This window comes from Monomorium pharaonis, chromosome 5, assembly GCF_013373865.1.
Source record: "Monomorium pharaonis isolate MP-MQ-018 chromosome 5, ASM1337386v2, whole genome shotgun sequence".
In the NCBI taxonomy this organism is placed as follows: domain Eukaryota; kingdom Metazoa; phylum Arthropoda; class Insecta; order Hymenoptera; family Formicidae; genus Monomorium; species Monomorium pharaonis.
The window spans coordinates 26,731,397-26,748,057 of NC_050471.1; the positions used below are offsets into that span (position 1 = coordinate 26,731,397).

Consider the following 16,661-nt stretch of genomic DNA (forward strand, 5'->3'; position numbering starts at 1 on the left):
GGAGTAATTTCCGTCGTACGATCGCGGACGAGAAAAAAAAAAGAATCCAGCGAGAGAAGAGATTAAACGGGCCACGAGGGGTATGTCAACAATAAAACAGCACCGCTCAGCGAAGGCCCGCGCGAAGGGAGGGAATTATCGTATTATGACGCGTTATCGTACGACTCAATGTAGGAAGATTTCGATGGGGCTCGCTGATTCGCCACGGGTCATCGGGATATCGGCGACCCCATGCAATGTAAAATCGCTGTATTCGCCGTTCTCACATATAATTTTCTTTTCTCCCCCCCCCCCTCCTCCTCTCCGTTGCATGTGCGAAGCACGCGTCGGTCACGCTGCTGAAACGGGCGAAGAATCGATTCTATGAAGAATCGATTGCACGTGGAAGATAAGAGAGCTTATCACGCTGATCATTAAAATCAAATGGAGCGATGTGAACAGAGCAAACGGCACGCTACATCAATAATGACCAAAATGGATTACGTTTCGGCGACACGTCGCTCGCGAGATGAAGTGTCGGGATGAGCGATGGCGAATTCCGAACGAGAAACTGATAAATTGCGGTATAAATTATAAAGAGGTGGTTGCGTAGAAGCAGAAATTTTCCCCTCTAAAATAAATGTATAATAAACCCGAGCGTAAATTTAAAAAAATTGCTTCGACAAAGGTACAGCGTATTATTTTATCATCTCCATTTTTTTTTAACACAAATTTTATTCCGTACACTCGTGCGTTTACACGGACGGCGATTGATAAACGTATCATAATTCCAGATTTATATATACTTTTTAAAATAAAATTCTTCCCAAATTTTATAAAATTCGTAAAAGGGAATAGTGACAACGATGTATTTCAATCGGCCAAAGAGATAAGAGTTCCACCGAAATAAAGATTCCTTTTTTCTTGTCAAAGGTATCGGTTGCATGGGAAAGACGGAACGTATATATTGAAACGCAGTTTAACGCTATCCTTGTCTACCGTTCAATCGCCTCCAATTGTCGGCCGCCCTGTAATGCAGTTAATCCCCGCGAATAGCCGGACAAAATGGGGAGGGATCGGTCAGCCTTGCTTTTAATGCGATCCAGAATTGTTTCGTGGAACGATTACGCGGGAACCTACGCGTCTGAAATTTTCAGTAAGGATTTGCGCGGCTTAAGCTGCACCATATCTCGCAAGCTCTCAAATATAATGTGTGTGTGTGTGTGTGTATAATTTTTTATATTTATAGATGTGACACAGATATTTGACAAATATATCTGATGTATATTTATCTCTGAATATCGTTCATTATATTAGTTAAATATAAATTACGTTGTTATCTGCAATGTGAAAGAGCATATAAAATTACATGAATAATATGTGTAAAACTTACACAATTGATAGTAAAATATAAAAATATAAAATTCGTAATATTAACTTTAATTTCGCAAATATATCTTTATGTTAAACGAAGAATTATATTCGTACAATTATAAATAAAAATAAAAACTTTTACATATTTTCACTATAAATTGTGTAATTGTACAAATATTATTTATGTAATTTTACATAATTTTTTTACAGTGTGGAAGTAAAGAGAGTATATCTCTTCAACGTTGGGTTTTTGCAGCAATTAGAGACAAAATTAGTACAAATATTATTTAACGAGATGCAGGAGAAACTTTATAAAATTTCTAGCGCAATCCGTGAATATAAATACGTATATATTTTAAAGAATCACCATTTTATTTATAGTAAATTTATTTAAAGATACGAATGTATTTAACGTATACAAATATAAACGCGTGCAAATTTAAAGTACGCTGAATTTTAACGCGATCAATAAGAGCAAAACCGAAATTTCAAACAAACGTGGTGCATGATTCATGAAAAGGTTAATTTATGCAAATTTCTGAGCCCATCAAGCTCCGTGCCGAATATATGCGAAAAACACGGATTTGAAACGTCCAAATAGAATATTTGTCATATGTGGCATATAAAGCGGTTTTTTTCCTCGAATCAGCATAAATTCGTGGGTTATTGTACTCGTGTTTGTTGCAATAATTCTGTGACAGTCCAAAGTCCAAGTGCTTTGGCATAGTTGGACAAGCCGGGCAATTTCAATGCGAGCGCTGTGTTCGGAATTGCGTCATCCTTTCTCGGAAGGAATCAATTTTAGAGCGCGAGCGCCACGAACTTTTCAAAACGGAAATCTGTTCGATCGATACGGATAAAATTATTTAAACATGCAGTGGAGCATACGAAACTATAAATAAGACATGTCGATTTGTGATGGAAACAGCCTCTCCAAAGGTCTTGATAAGGTGCAGTTGTATAGAGATAACGACTACTTTATCATTGTCGATGTTGAAACAACAAAAAAACAGGAGCAAGATAAATAATTTACAAGCTAATTGACCGTACGAGATGTATCTTCTCTCATGGAAGAGTAGCCCTCGCCGGTAGGATTGAGTGACAAATCGAGATGGACAATTCGCAGTTTTCATACAATTTCACGGAATCGCGAAATTATAGCGTAATCACAATGTGTCGGGCTTTGCATTATTGGATTACACGGTGGAAAGGAAGGGAGAGGGAATCCGGAGCGGGATATATGGCCCATACGGGATGCGTACGTACGTTACGTCAGTCACGTACACCCCACGTGCGGTAAGAGTGAAACGACTTGGAACACAAGGCCGGCTACGTGCGAGGTTATCGGAAAAAGCGTCCAGTCAGGAGAAATAATTATTTATAACGGTTATCTTAAACGCAATTATTCTTGGAAATCGCGATGGTGAATTGTATATCGAGTTTTGCGTGCGAAACTCGCGCATCACGCGCGGAAACCCGATATCCTCCTGGATGAAAATCCTGCGGAAATTTATTAGACCTAATTAGATTTAATCTTAGATTTTGTTGCTTTAGTTGGGACGCGAAGGGAGTTTTCCGGACGAAACTGCTCAGACATAATTTATTGAAATGTATTAAAGTCGATTTAAACTAACTAATGCCGGTTCTAATGTCGGAAATATAATCTCTGGGGGCTACGGACTTTTTTTCACGAAAAGCCTCGTTTCTCGAGCGGTCGGATGCTTTCGCGGTGGACGGGGCCACGCTGAATCAACATATAATTTAATGTCTGCCGCGCAAACAAACGAACAAACGTCTTCGTGACGGCGAAATTTAATTCCGCCACTGTAGCGCAAACGAAACTAATTCCCTTTGTGCAACTCTTTTTTCACGAGTGGGAGACTGCGTTTCGATCGATTTCGTCCCAATTCACGCGATTTTACATGCCGTTGGAAACGACCATCATTGTTATCCTTTGACGAAAGGCTTAGAAAAACTACGAACCTCATAATGACAGAATGAAGCAAAATATGAATAAGATTCAAAGCTTTGTGACGCTAAAATAAGACGCCACGTTCAGAACATTGTAATAATCAAATATTTTATCTTTTGATGCAAAAGACTTAAAGACACATGGGAAACGATAAAAATATAAAAATACGATGTAAAGTTCGTAGTGACGGATGAATAAATAAAAAAATATAATAAATATTAAAATCTAAAATTTTATGAAGAAAATGTCACGTTCAGAATATTGTAATTTAATTAAATAAAATCAAATATTTCGCATGAAGTAAGAATTTTCATTAACGTTTTAATCTGTTCTTATTGAAAATCGATGCCTATTAATTATTTAACAGATTTCATTACCTGCAAATAATTTATATTGTTGTTACTCATCACAACTCGATTGCAATTATCTCTCATCGATTTGCGATAACAGTAATAAAATTCAACGGAATTTCGACGGAGATCAGAAAGTTACGATTCCGTATTTAAGTCGACAAAACAATTTCCCTAATACGTGTAATTATCGTGTAAGACAGAAAGCCGTTTCTAAGCTCGAACAACACGTCTTCCACGTCTGTTCCTTTCAGCTGCACTGCCTGCACTCGTGCTATAAGTCAGAATGAGAAAAATGTACTTGTCTTATTTTAACTTATCGCCCCAGTGCGGCAGTGCAGCTAAAAGGAACGAGCCACGTGTCCTCGATATAGTCACACACTTTCGTTCCAGGTACATGCTTAAAACATTTCGGCCGTTCAACGAAATAAACGCGTAAAAAGCGTGCGTGACACTCACTGATCAGGTTCCTGAAGGTATCGGTGAATATTCGAATCATCGTGATGAGTTCTGTCTACCTCGAGTTCCGAGACTAAATATCTATTATCTCGTGGCCCGGCCGTCTGTCAGCTGCTGCTGCTGCTGCTGCTGGGCACTACCACCACCACCATTACACGATCCCTGCCGCACGTTGCAACAGTTCGATTCTCTCTCGCACTTGTGCCGCCTCCACTAGATCCTACCAAAGGTCCGAGGGATTCGCGTTAAATCTCTCGAGAACTCCCACTCTGTTCTCCCTCTCCTCTCTATCTCGCCCCCTCCTCTCTCTCTCTCTCTCTCTCTCTCTCTCTCTTTCTCTCTCTTTTTTACTCGTACGAGGCTGCCGCGTGGTTCATTCACGAAGGAAAAAGGAGAAGCGATCGCGATTCCTCCCGCGAGGGAAAAGTTCGGAGATCGTCTCGGCGGAGAAAAACTCGCGATGAGATGAAAAATGCAACTGAGAAGCCACAGGTAATTTGCAATTCGTGATCCCGCCTAGACCGAAGATCGTCCGCGGGGGTTTTGTCCTCCTCCTCCTCCTCCCTCTCCTTCTTCTCTCCCAATCTCTGGCAATCACGGGATGATGAAATTCAGAGTCCGCCGTCACGCCGCGCGTCGCGGACAATCCAATATCTCTGAAATGTGTAATTTTCTTGATGCAGCCGGAAATTGGAGGCCCGCTGGAAGATTTCTCTCCCGGGTCTTCAACGTTGAAAATGACGTCTCAGTCTTCAAAAGTGCTTCTTCTCGCGCTGAACACAATACTGAAAGATTCGCTCTGATTTATCAACTCGATCAATAAGTCCGACATGTATGTTTAACCGACGCGACTAATGTCGATACTGATGGTTCTATCAGGACGACAATACTAATAATTGTACCTCGAGGGTTTTGAACAATAAGCTTTAATTGAACACGGAATTTAAGTAGATATATTTTGACACAAGTAGAAGGGAAACGTATAAATTCGACGGGACTTGCAGTCACACGGACACGACCGTCTAAGTAGCTTCGCAAAGGCAAGTGTGCTCTCGTCGCCGGCACGGGGCCACCTGTCGAACGATCCAAATCACCGCTACGTCATCGATACGGGAAAGGATCGGGTCCTTTGTAGAGGAGGAATCAGTTACCGATCCTCCTGTTTCAATTTCCGCGGCGTCTCTTGGAAAAGCGTTTCTTACGCGTAAGTGGTGCGAGAGCCTTCGAAGCCGTCTCTCGCTTATCCCTCATCCGAAAGTAACTTCCCTGCCTCAGTACGGAAGACTGCCACTTTGGAAACAGAGAGTCCTTCGCTTATTCCGGACTCGAGGAAAAGTCGCCAAACTTTCCTCGCGTAGCCTCGAAAAATTTTCTCCCCTCGTCCTTCTCGATAACAAAAACCTCAAGGGGAAAAAAGTCCAGTTACGGGGATGTCCCTTCCACGAGTCTGAGATTCTTCCTGGAGATTCTCGTGGAGAATTGGATCAACGTCGTTCGAGGGGAAACACACACGCGCGCGCACGCCGTCACCGCCGGGAACGCTCTGCCGCTCGCGTCATCGTCATCGGTCGTAAGCGCGCCTCTCGCCTCTCGCCTCCCGCACCACCTCCCTCACTTCGGGCCGAACTGTACTTTGACACCCGACGTCGCGACGTCGTCGTTGCGGCACCGACTGAGCGTGCCCGACGCTCTTCCGTCGGCTTTATTGTCCAGCGCGCAACGCCTTCGCCGATCCGCCGCCGTGCGTGCCCTTTGACCCCGCGAGGAGGAGGTGGCAAAACGGAAGGAGCCCGCGCGTCTTTATCTTTTATCAGTTCCCTCGCGGATGATGCGAGATTCGCGCCCCCTTCCCCCGCACTTCCCCTCCCCGCTCCTCTTTCCGATGAGATTTTTATTCGTCGAGATAAGGGACCGACGGAGGGATTCCTTCCTTGCGGATCGACATTCCTCCCGTGGGGATTTGAAACACGTTAAACGAGTCCCTTGTTGTTGCGCTAGGGAGTCGGTTAATTGACTCATGTGAATAAAATGGTTAATATTCCAGAAAAAGATACTTCTCTAAGGCATACATGTATTACATGTATGCATGCAATCGCCGCACGTGATCGGATTGTGCAACTTTGTTGATCGGCGAACTTTTTCAACTTCGCCGCAAGATAATCTTCATGTTAAAAAATCTAATAGAATCGTACGTTTTTTGTTTCACTTTAAAAATTTTCCATTAGTACGAAGGTTAAGATAAAAATCAAATAAAGTGTAATCGACACTTCTTCATCAGATCTTTTGAATGGCTTTTTAAATCAAATCTATATTACAGAAAAATACATTAATCTTTCTTTTAATTGCACAATAAAAAGCTGAAAGTTAACTTCGAAGAGTAATACGATTTTCCGTTGCAAAAGTATTCTTTGTTATTTTCGTCTCTCTTGAATTCTGAATTATTTGCTGTTTTATTTTTTTTTATACGAGAGATTCTTATAATCTTGTTGAGAGAATAATCTTGTTTGTCTTCTTTGTCAATTGATACAGTCCGAAGATATATTTGTGTCCTTAGGCTTAGATATTTTTCAGTAAAAAAAATAATTGTCAGTTCTTTTTTAGATTTTTTAAATAGCTTCTTCAGTCAAATGCAATATTTATATTAGAGAAATTTATATTAATATACATTAAAGAAACACGTTAATCCTTCTATAATTATATGTAAAAAATCTAAAAGTAAATTTCGAAAAATAATACAATTTTCCGTTCCAAGTATTTTCCTTAATTCTAAATTATTTACTGTTTTACATTTTAATATAAAAGATTCAGTAATCTTGTTTATCTTCTTTGTTGATCACGATGCACTCCGATATGATATTTAGTTTGCATTCTCGTCGGACCAAAACATCTCGCTTAAGTCCATTTGAAGTTCGCCGTAATGAAACTCAGCGAAGTGACGATTTGTCATGGTGGCCTTGTTGCGCGACAAACATGTGCTTTGGGTGGGGTTTACTCAGGTCTTTTCAGAAGAGAACGAGAGAGAAGGAAAGGCAGAGAAAGAGAGATAAGAATAATTTCTCTCAATAAGAAAAAAAGGAAAGAGATGGGTGTGAACAAGAGAGAGAGAGAGAGAGAGAAAGAGAGATTACAAACGAAAGTTTGTTCCACTGTAGAAGCAAAAAACGCAGAACGAGAACTAGATATCTCCTTTTTTTTTTGCTTTAATTGTGGTTTCCTGTGGAGTGGGTGTAGGAAAAAAACTTTATAAAACTTTTCCGTCAGCTCACGCATTAATGATCTAAAAAGCTCTGAGACGAGAATATATAAAAATATTTCAATTTTTAAACAGAAAGTCATAAAAAAATTATTAAAAAACCTCTTGCTGACAACTTTTTTGAAGGCTTATCTCAATTAAAAGTTTATTTTGTAATTAAAATTAAAAAGCTGAAAATAATTTAAAAATCAAAATACCTTATGCAACAATTATGTTTGATTTCGAAAATGTAGAATTTCATGCTGCTTTTAACGAAAACAATAGTATTTCTAATTGTATATATAATAAAAGTGACGAATTCGTATCATGTTTAAAACCTGAAATATGTATTAATACACATACTGCACATTGCTACGCATATTGCATGTTGCATAAACACACGTTTGTGACACTCACAATTGTAATCCAAATATCAATCAAATTTTAATAAAATTCATAACGTGTGTCACGCATGAGCTGGATTGTTATTTGATTCATATTAGATCGAAACTCGGAAAAAAAATATCGCGTTTACATAAACTCGATACCCTTATGCAAACGTAATACTGAGCGCTATTAAATCGGCCAGTAGATGATACTTATTTTAAGTATTGAAAGCACTGTTGTTAGTACTTCCAATACTCAAAATAAGTAATAATTACTGGCCAATTTAATGCAGCCCAGTATTACATATTTTCTAAGAGTATTCAAAGCAAATACGGCCGATACGGCGTGTTATACAAAAGTTTAATTTATGCTGCCCACGTTTCACACGTTTTTCTTTTGATCCAACAATAAAGATTTCTGCATGTACATGGAAAACCGCTCGAACGGAGATACCTAATTGCCGCCTGCGTTTCCTTCGCAAACGCATTCCCTCGTGTGCCTCGTCTTCGTCTTACACACACGTACACATACACACACATACCCTTCTCTTTCCTTCTTCCTTAACTTCGCCGATGAGTCATTACAGCTGGGTACAAAGTCCATCGGCTCTCTCCTCGCCCCTCTCCCCTCCTCTCCTCGTGCTATTCTTCCCGCACACGCTTCCCGCGCACGACTCGCCAATTCGGTTACCTAAGAGATTCCTCGCGTCACCGCCAACATTTCCCTTTTATATCTCGATAGATTTATTTGTTTTCGTTTCTCCTCCCCCCCTCCTCTCCCGCTGCTCGCAATTTCGTGTGTACACTTTGCGCCGTGTGTAGTTGCGGCTCGTCAAGGCATAATTAACGAAGCTCAATTGCCCGCTCTCTCCCGGCTTCAGCTGATGTTGACTGGCTGAACTTTGTCCGCCACGCGGAACGCGCGTGTTCACCAGGAATCGCGATTTCGCCGCCACCGACCTTGGCGGTTCGCCCGCGGCAGTTCCGCTCCTTCTAGACGCCCTCCTGGAACCACCGGCGCATTCCTCTAGCGCCCCTGTTCCGATCTCGCACCCGAGACTCGCCGCTGCAGTTCTTTTCTACGTCCAGATTAACATTTTTTTTTCTTTTTTTCGGAAATTGCTTCTTCTATTCAAATCTGTTTTTCTTTTTTTTTTTTCGAACGACTTTTACAAGAGGTCTATTTGATTTCCTATCTGTTTTAGAATCCCGTCTGAATTTGTACGAGAGAGAACCGCGGATTCTTTAGCGTCAGTACATTTTCAAACGTCTTCTTTCAAGAGAGTCTCTCTTTTAAGGATTGTGACTTTTCGATGGGATCACGAGTTCGGAATAAATCTTGTAGAACATGGAAATGGAAATCTCTCGTGGACAGACTTCTTTGTTCGAGACCGAAGCGTTTCCTTATCAGATGACTCTTTTGTAGTTTCTTTTTCGAAAGGACACTCTCAGCGGCCACGCTCCCTCCGAGAATACCCGCTGCTGCTGTTGCTGCTACTGTGTAGGGACTTTAAGAGGAAAATCTTCGGTTCTCTGTCCTCTCAAAGCGCGTCTCCCCTTATCTTAACCGGGGCAATCCCTCTCTTAAGGGATCCCTCGTAGGACTCCCCCCTTATAGAATCAGACTCTTATAGAGCGTTCGGGGTAACATGATGTGCTCTTCAGTACGGTCTGTTTCCTTTCGAGAGACCCGCGTCGAGCTCCTTCGACTTCTCTGTCTCTCTCTCTCTCTCTCTCTCTCTCTGCCCGCGACGATTCTTCCTCCACGAAGAAGTGGATCGACTTTCCCCGTCGCGCGAATCTACTCGGTGGCGATCTTTCGACTGGATCCTCGAGCGGTGACCTTGACGGGACGCTCAACACGGGACGACCGGAGGTGCAGCGGGCAGGGCAGCGGTTCCTCTTGGTGTTCGCGTGTCTCGCGATACCCCCGCGCGTGCGTGGCGGTGATGCGTGATCGCGGGTAAGCGTGCGTGCGTGATAAACGTGAACGCGAGCTCTCCATTGATAAACAAAGGGCGGTCGGTGGACGAGGAGGACGCGTGATGTGTGAGGAGCCACTCGGTATATATCAGAAACGCCGATGGCGACTGGAGGAGGTCCCCGGTGCTGGCTGGCATCGGCGGCGGTTCACGTTGTTCCTCCACCTTGGTGAGGGAGAGACCTCGGTGTCGCGGTGGTGAGGGCAACAAGGCGCGCGCGAGGAAGGGAGGGAAAACGTATGCCGTGGCAAAGGGAGGGAGTAAACAGGGCCACAAGCCTTGTGTATCCCTTCTACCGCATACATCGGTGTGATCCATCCCCGCTCTCTCTTTCTCTTTTTCTCTCTCTCTCTCTCTCTCTCCCTCCCTCTCGTTCTCTCCATGTCGAAAACAAGTTGGCCGCTCTCTTGGCGCGCGATAGGTCGAACTAGACACGAACGTGTTTCGGTTTCGCGAAGAGAGCGTATATAGGGAGTAGAATCGATTTTGGTGGTGTGGGCACCAACAGCTGAAACGGCCGCGCGGAACCGCGTTAATTCTGCATAACACAGAATACCGTAAAATTCCGATGTCGAAGCGTAACGAGTTTCCAACGTCAGGCATTAATAATGACCTCCCGCGACGTCAGAGAGCACGGGGTGCGATGAAATTTTATAATTTTCCACCAAAATTTAATAACCTCGCGTCAAACAGTTATAGGTTTTGCACCAGGTTACCGTAATTCTTCGTCGGAGTTTAATACTAAATTTGCACCGTAAATTTTAATAAAGAACACTTAGTTAAAGTGTAATAACATTAAAGCTACCTACGGGAGGAAGAGTTTTGTATTCTTTATTATTCTGAACTAAAGGAAAATCATTTAATTTTTTTTTCATTTCAAGTCACATTTCAATATCGAAAGCTAACAGTAAATCGATTATAAAATCTTCGGTTAATGTATGTTTTGCTCTTCATTATTATGCATTGAATGTCTAGCTGAAATACAAAGGAGTATCCTACAATTTTCTGTTTTACTTGAAATTTTAATTATATACTTCTAGTATATTTTAAGGATTTGCTATATTTATTGAGAGGAATTAAAATATTTCCACAAATAACTGGAAATAATCTTTAGCAAGCATGATTGACTTTGGTTAATTTCGCTAGAACATTTAACTAAAGTTCTCGTTTTCAGCAACAGATCGAGGCTGCACTTTCACGAAGTCACCTCGAGCGGTGCAGCTGTGCACTTTGTTGTTTTATTCCACTAACTCTAAATTTATCATCGAGAAAGAGAGAAAGAGAAAGAGAAAGAGGGAGGAGAGAGAGAGAGAGAGAGAGAGAGAGAGAGAGAGAGAGAGAGAGAGAGAGAGAGAGAGAGAGAGAGAGAGAGAGAGAGAGAGAGAGAGAGAGAGGATAACTTGAAGGAGGGGACAGAAATATCCCCACCATCCCCTGTCGCCTTTTACTCCCCTCAGAACCAAATCTGTTCGTCTCTCCCCTCCTCTTCCTTTCGCTCGTTCCTTAACGCTGCAACGAGGCACAGGGACGACGTCGCAGCTGCGCGATTTTCGAATTACGTATGCATCTGCCCCGGCTATGCACGCGCGGATGCATCGCGCGGATCTGAAATACTCTTTTCCCGAAATGATGAATGGAAAATCCGATTTTATTTATCCGGAAATTGGGGGCCCGTCCGCCGTTTCGCGTTGAAATGGATTTCCTCGAAGCGTGCAAAATTGGTTTTGTTTCGAGAACGATTGAAATGGAAAAGCGCATTGTATTGAAGATTATCCCGTTTTATTTTATTTTTTTCTCCCGTTAGAGGAGGGTGCAGCTATATTTTTTGTTCCACTTAGATTGATGTTATAAAAGAGAAAAAATGTAATAATGTAACTATCCCGCAGCACAAGAAATAAAATACACGTAAAAAAACATTGAAAAAAGGAAGCTGTAGCTCGGTTCGTTAGTTATTTAAACACCATGATTTATATTTGATGGAAACATTTGTAAAAATCGCAAATATTTTTAACGTTGGAAAATAATAAAAATTTATATAGGATCTCTCTTTACTACTAGGAAATAGTTTAACAATATGTATCTTGGTGAACTTTAAGTTATTTTGTACAGAAAAAAGTCATCAATTCTATAGTATTACTTTGTTTTTGAGTAGTATTTCTTAAACAAAGCTAAAAAAATAAAACTTTGAAATTATACATGTAGTTTAGAAAATATTTATCAGATGATGTAGCAGTTGTTATAATAATAAAATATTATAATAAAAATTTTGTACAGAAAAAAGCTCTAAATGTGTAAATTATAAGTTTTTTATTTCTTTAATTAAGCAGATTAGTAGTAGCTTTTAGCAGTATTAACACAGTATAATATTTAATTTCCGAAAAAATCAAGGCGTATCACTAAGAGGCTTATGTTAATATTAATGACCTTTCTTCATGTGTTATCTTATTAATTTGTTGCAAGTATTTTGCTTAATTTATTTATATTTCCGTCCCTCTGTCTCTCTCTTCATATTAAATATTTCATTTGTATGAAATTTAAACGGTAAATATAACGCATTTTTGGTAAAAAAACGTTTTACTTATATAAAGCAAAATTAAATTGATGTTTTGAGAAGTTTAAGTTTAATCCTGTGTCATTTTAAGGGGTATGAAGAAAAAGTGCGCGTCTCTCTCTCTCTCTCTCTCTCTTAATCTCTTTCGCAAAGGATCTATAGCTACCGTAGCCGAATGATTGTTTCTTGGAAACGAGGCAATTCGTTGGCGGAAAACGGCAAAAAGAATAGATAGCCTCGTTCAAAGCATCTTCTTTCTCTCTTTCTCTTTTTCTCTTTCTATCTCGGTCTCTCGATTTTTCTAGTCTTTTTCTTCGTCCGTGCCGGTTTCAGGCGCCGTGGGATGATATTTTACAAGCTTTAATTTGGGCCACAGCTGCCTAGCAGTATCTCTTTCCACTGTCAATGCTGCAGCGCGTTTGAAAGCGTAATATAGAGTGCGAGATTCGCGCGAATGCATTTAGAATCGACCGAATAAATACGGTAGCGAGGATATGTGATGTAAACAAGAAGTAACGTAAACAAATATTCTTCTGCAAATATAGAAAAAAAAATGTAATAACTTCTGGCATAGATGACAAGAAATAGTAGTCGTAGTTTTCAACGAGAATCTCTTGCGAAAATGCATGGGACGAAAGGAAAATATTTTTTAATGAAAACCAATAACAAAAATATTTTTTAGAACTGATACATGAATGACACATAATTAAATGAAATTAACTTAAAATTTTTTATAATTTAGTTAAATTGATTAAGCTACATCTTCAGTAAGTTTTATGAAAAAATTTTGAGGAAAATATAATTTTTTAAGATAGAATTAATAAAAGTAGTTTTAAGTTAATTTATTTTAGAAACGTCACAATATACAGAAAGAGCACATTTATTTCAAGAATTGAATGAAATGTCTGCTGTTACTGTATTAACAATTTAATCGTGCAGCCACACTCGTTCATAATTCAATAATTAATTTCCATCGGGGCATTTGGAGCGATTTTTCTGAATAGATTAAAGAGAGAGAAACATAATACGAGATTAATTAGCACAGAAATCGCAACGGGTGCAAAGGTTCAATAGGAAGATCATTACGTTGACCTCGCGTTCGATGTCGGCCGCTTCGATCCGGTTAGAAGGAGTCCTTTGTATATAAATCGCAATTTATTCCGAATCGCCGCGCGCACTTTGCTCCCAAGCCGTCGGTTTTAAGAAACTATTCACCGACATTTACCAGATAATGAGATCTACCTTGAGAATTCAGGTCAACCTTATTTATCAATTAAACGGCAATTAAATTTTCCAGCTCAAGTTATTTTCCTTTTCATTTTCGAAATAATTGTTAATTCACAAATTAATTTCTAATTTACAAAAATTTATGTATTAAAAAAAGTAAGATTTGCTTCAATTAATTATTTTATCTCACATTTAACAAGCGGACTTACACAGTGGCTCAATAATTAATCCCCATCTAGGGCATTTGAAATGATTTTTATGAATCATACGTACATACACACGCAAGAGCGCGCGCGTATGTACGTGTATGTGTCTATCACGTAGAACTCTTAATTCCTTAACTCAGTGGAATGTTCCGTCACATTAATGAGCACTCTAATTAGGAATCTTACCCTGAAGATCAAGTAACTTTGAGGTATGAATAAATCATGCTACCCATTATAATCTCAATCGACAGAGACAAGCAAGTCTGTAAAGAATTTTATATACAGAGATCAATTACCTGTTGGATGTTGCTGGGAACTTCTTCAAGATCCCGAATTCAAGTAGCAATTCAATTCTCTCTCGAAATATATTTTATATAGAACGACATGTACCTTCGCGAATTTCAAGGCCAGTTTATAACAGGTATTTTTCGCGTCCTAAGAGGCACGTGACGTTCACACGACTGACTTCGCGCAACAACGGCGAAGACGTCGACGATGACGACGACGACGACGACGCATGGTATGGTTGCCTTTGGGGGACCCCCTCTGCCCTAAGACTCTCCATTCGGTTCGTCCTCGTCTTTCGTTCCACTACCGCGAGAGCGGCGTCTCGCTTCCTCCCTTCCCCGAGGAAAGGGTCCCCCACCATTTTCTCCGAGGGGGAATGAAGACCCCTCGATGAGCAGTCACGACGGGTAGTGATGGCACTTCAACCTATTCGGATACCGGCGAACAACACACTCGCGTGCCTTTCATTTTTCTAAAGTCTCGATCAAGTCCTACAAATTAGAATCGAATGCATTGCATTCGGCACGTTATCGTTTTATTTCACTTTATTCACTTGTAATTTGTAGTTTTAAATCTCATTCTGATAAGAAAGTAAACACGTAAGGCGAACGAACTTTTAATGAGAAACCCGAGTGATCCAAAGAGCTGTTGATAAGATTAGATTCTTTCACACCTTTTATTCTTCTGTGCTTATCTGCACTTGTTTTCCTTTTGCAAGTGATTAATAAAATTAAATGTAACACAAGGATTTTCTTTATGGAAAAATACCGTTGAACGCGTGAAAAAACTAATGGAAATTATTGGAAAATTATTCGAATTTAATAACATCACTTATAATTCTAATAGTTTTTTTCGCGAGTCCAGAAATATTATTTCGTAAGGATTATTTATATAGATTTGTGTTTTCAATTTTTTTATATTCTCAAATTTTCAATCGATGATGTTGAGCTTGTAACCGTTTTATTAAATAAAAAATAAATTTCGCGAAAAATTTAAAGGGCGATATTGCACGCTAACTGATTGGACGATAAGAAAAACTGGAATAATATATATTTTTACAGGGTTTCGATGTCATCACTAGCCAACTGGGGGATTTCCGACACGGAAGGGCCGTATCGATTATCTCGCGCGCCTCGCTACGTAATCCGCGTTGAATATTGCGCGTGAATTCACGTGCGCGACCGACGCGCGCGGGCAGGTTTCAAATTAATCGCAGGAAAAAACACGTTTCGCCATCTAACTGGCGGTTGTAGAGTGCAGATAATATCGCGAAAAGAGGGGAAGCATTCGAAAAATTCGAAAGGGGGAACGGATTATAAATTTCGGATCTACGGCTAAGGGTGTATTACATTTGTTCTCAAAATAATAAAAAGTAATGTAGATTGTTGAGTTTGTATTGCATTCGAAAGTAATTTAAAATATTTAGTGGCAATTTTTTACTTGAATTAAATATTGTTTTAATATTATATGAAGTGGAAATATGCTTTAGTGGAAATGTATTGAGAAATAACGATAAGTTTCATTTTTTTTTAATTTAACTACTTATATTTTAAAATGTACTTAAGTTTTAAGTACTTAAGTATTTAACATAATTTATGTAAAGTTCATTGCAACGCAGTGATTAATTATTCTATAAATAAATAAAATTTATTTATTTATTTACAGAACAATTAAACTTAGAATAACAACGAAATTTTGTATAAATTATCTTGAATATTTTAAGTGCTTACAGTCTGCTTGATAAGAGTGCGTCCGACGAAACTTTTAGACAGGAAGTTCCAACGGAAGTAAGTCTTTATACTCATGAAGTAGTATTTCTTTTAATTCGTTACAATAAATATTTTTTGCCGGATATATTCTTATCAAATAAATTGTATATAAAAAAAATTGAGATTTTTATCATCAGTTTTTAAATTTTGTGGTATTATAAGAATAAAAAAATAATACAAATTGTGGAAAAGTTGTTTAACGAAAATATAATATTAAAAACAAAATTTTTATATACATATATTTAAAATTTATTTAAAGTGTAAATATTAACACATTTGTAGAAATGAATGTAAATACATTCTTGACGTTTTACACGTGCCATTGAGCTCGCACGAGTCAAATTTCCATTATCAATCATATCGAAATTTGCTTTTAATAATATTCATTATCTACGGATTTGGCATTATTAAATAACATGATAACGATATTGTCACGTGAAACTATTATATATGTTTGTATGTACAGTATAAATGAGAATCATTTTGATTATTACATGTCGTAAATATAATGCAGGTATTAAAAGCATTTAAAATAAATACATTCATTAGCGATAACGTAACAGCGTTTCCCGTACTTTTTGAGCGTAGTGCTCTTTAATTCTTAAAATCCAACGATTCGTATTCACAAAGCACCCGAATGTTTAATGGTACTAACGAATCATTCTCTGTGCGGGATAAACAGACAAAAGGAAACATAATTTAAATGTGACGAGATAGATTTATCATGTATATTACTGTACGCAATAAAGCGCATTATTCCCGGGTTACAAGCGTTAGACGTTGCTTTGATGCTTTCATAGGTTTAAAGGTTTAAATAAAATCTCTGATAAAGAATGAAATTGATCCACACACCGTGCGTGATAAATGCGCGTGTGTGCGTGTGTAA

General features: G+C 39.2%; 1 protein-coding gene across 1 annotated transcript in view; it reads right to left on the reverse strand.

Moving 5' to 3' along the window:
- The window catches only part of LOC105833945, a 49,885-nt gene that overhangs the window by 22,483 nt on the left and 10,741 nt on the right, over positions 1-16,661 (reverse strand). The gene's annotated exons all lie outside the window — the stretch shown is intronic.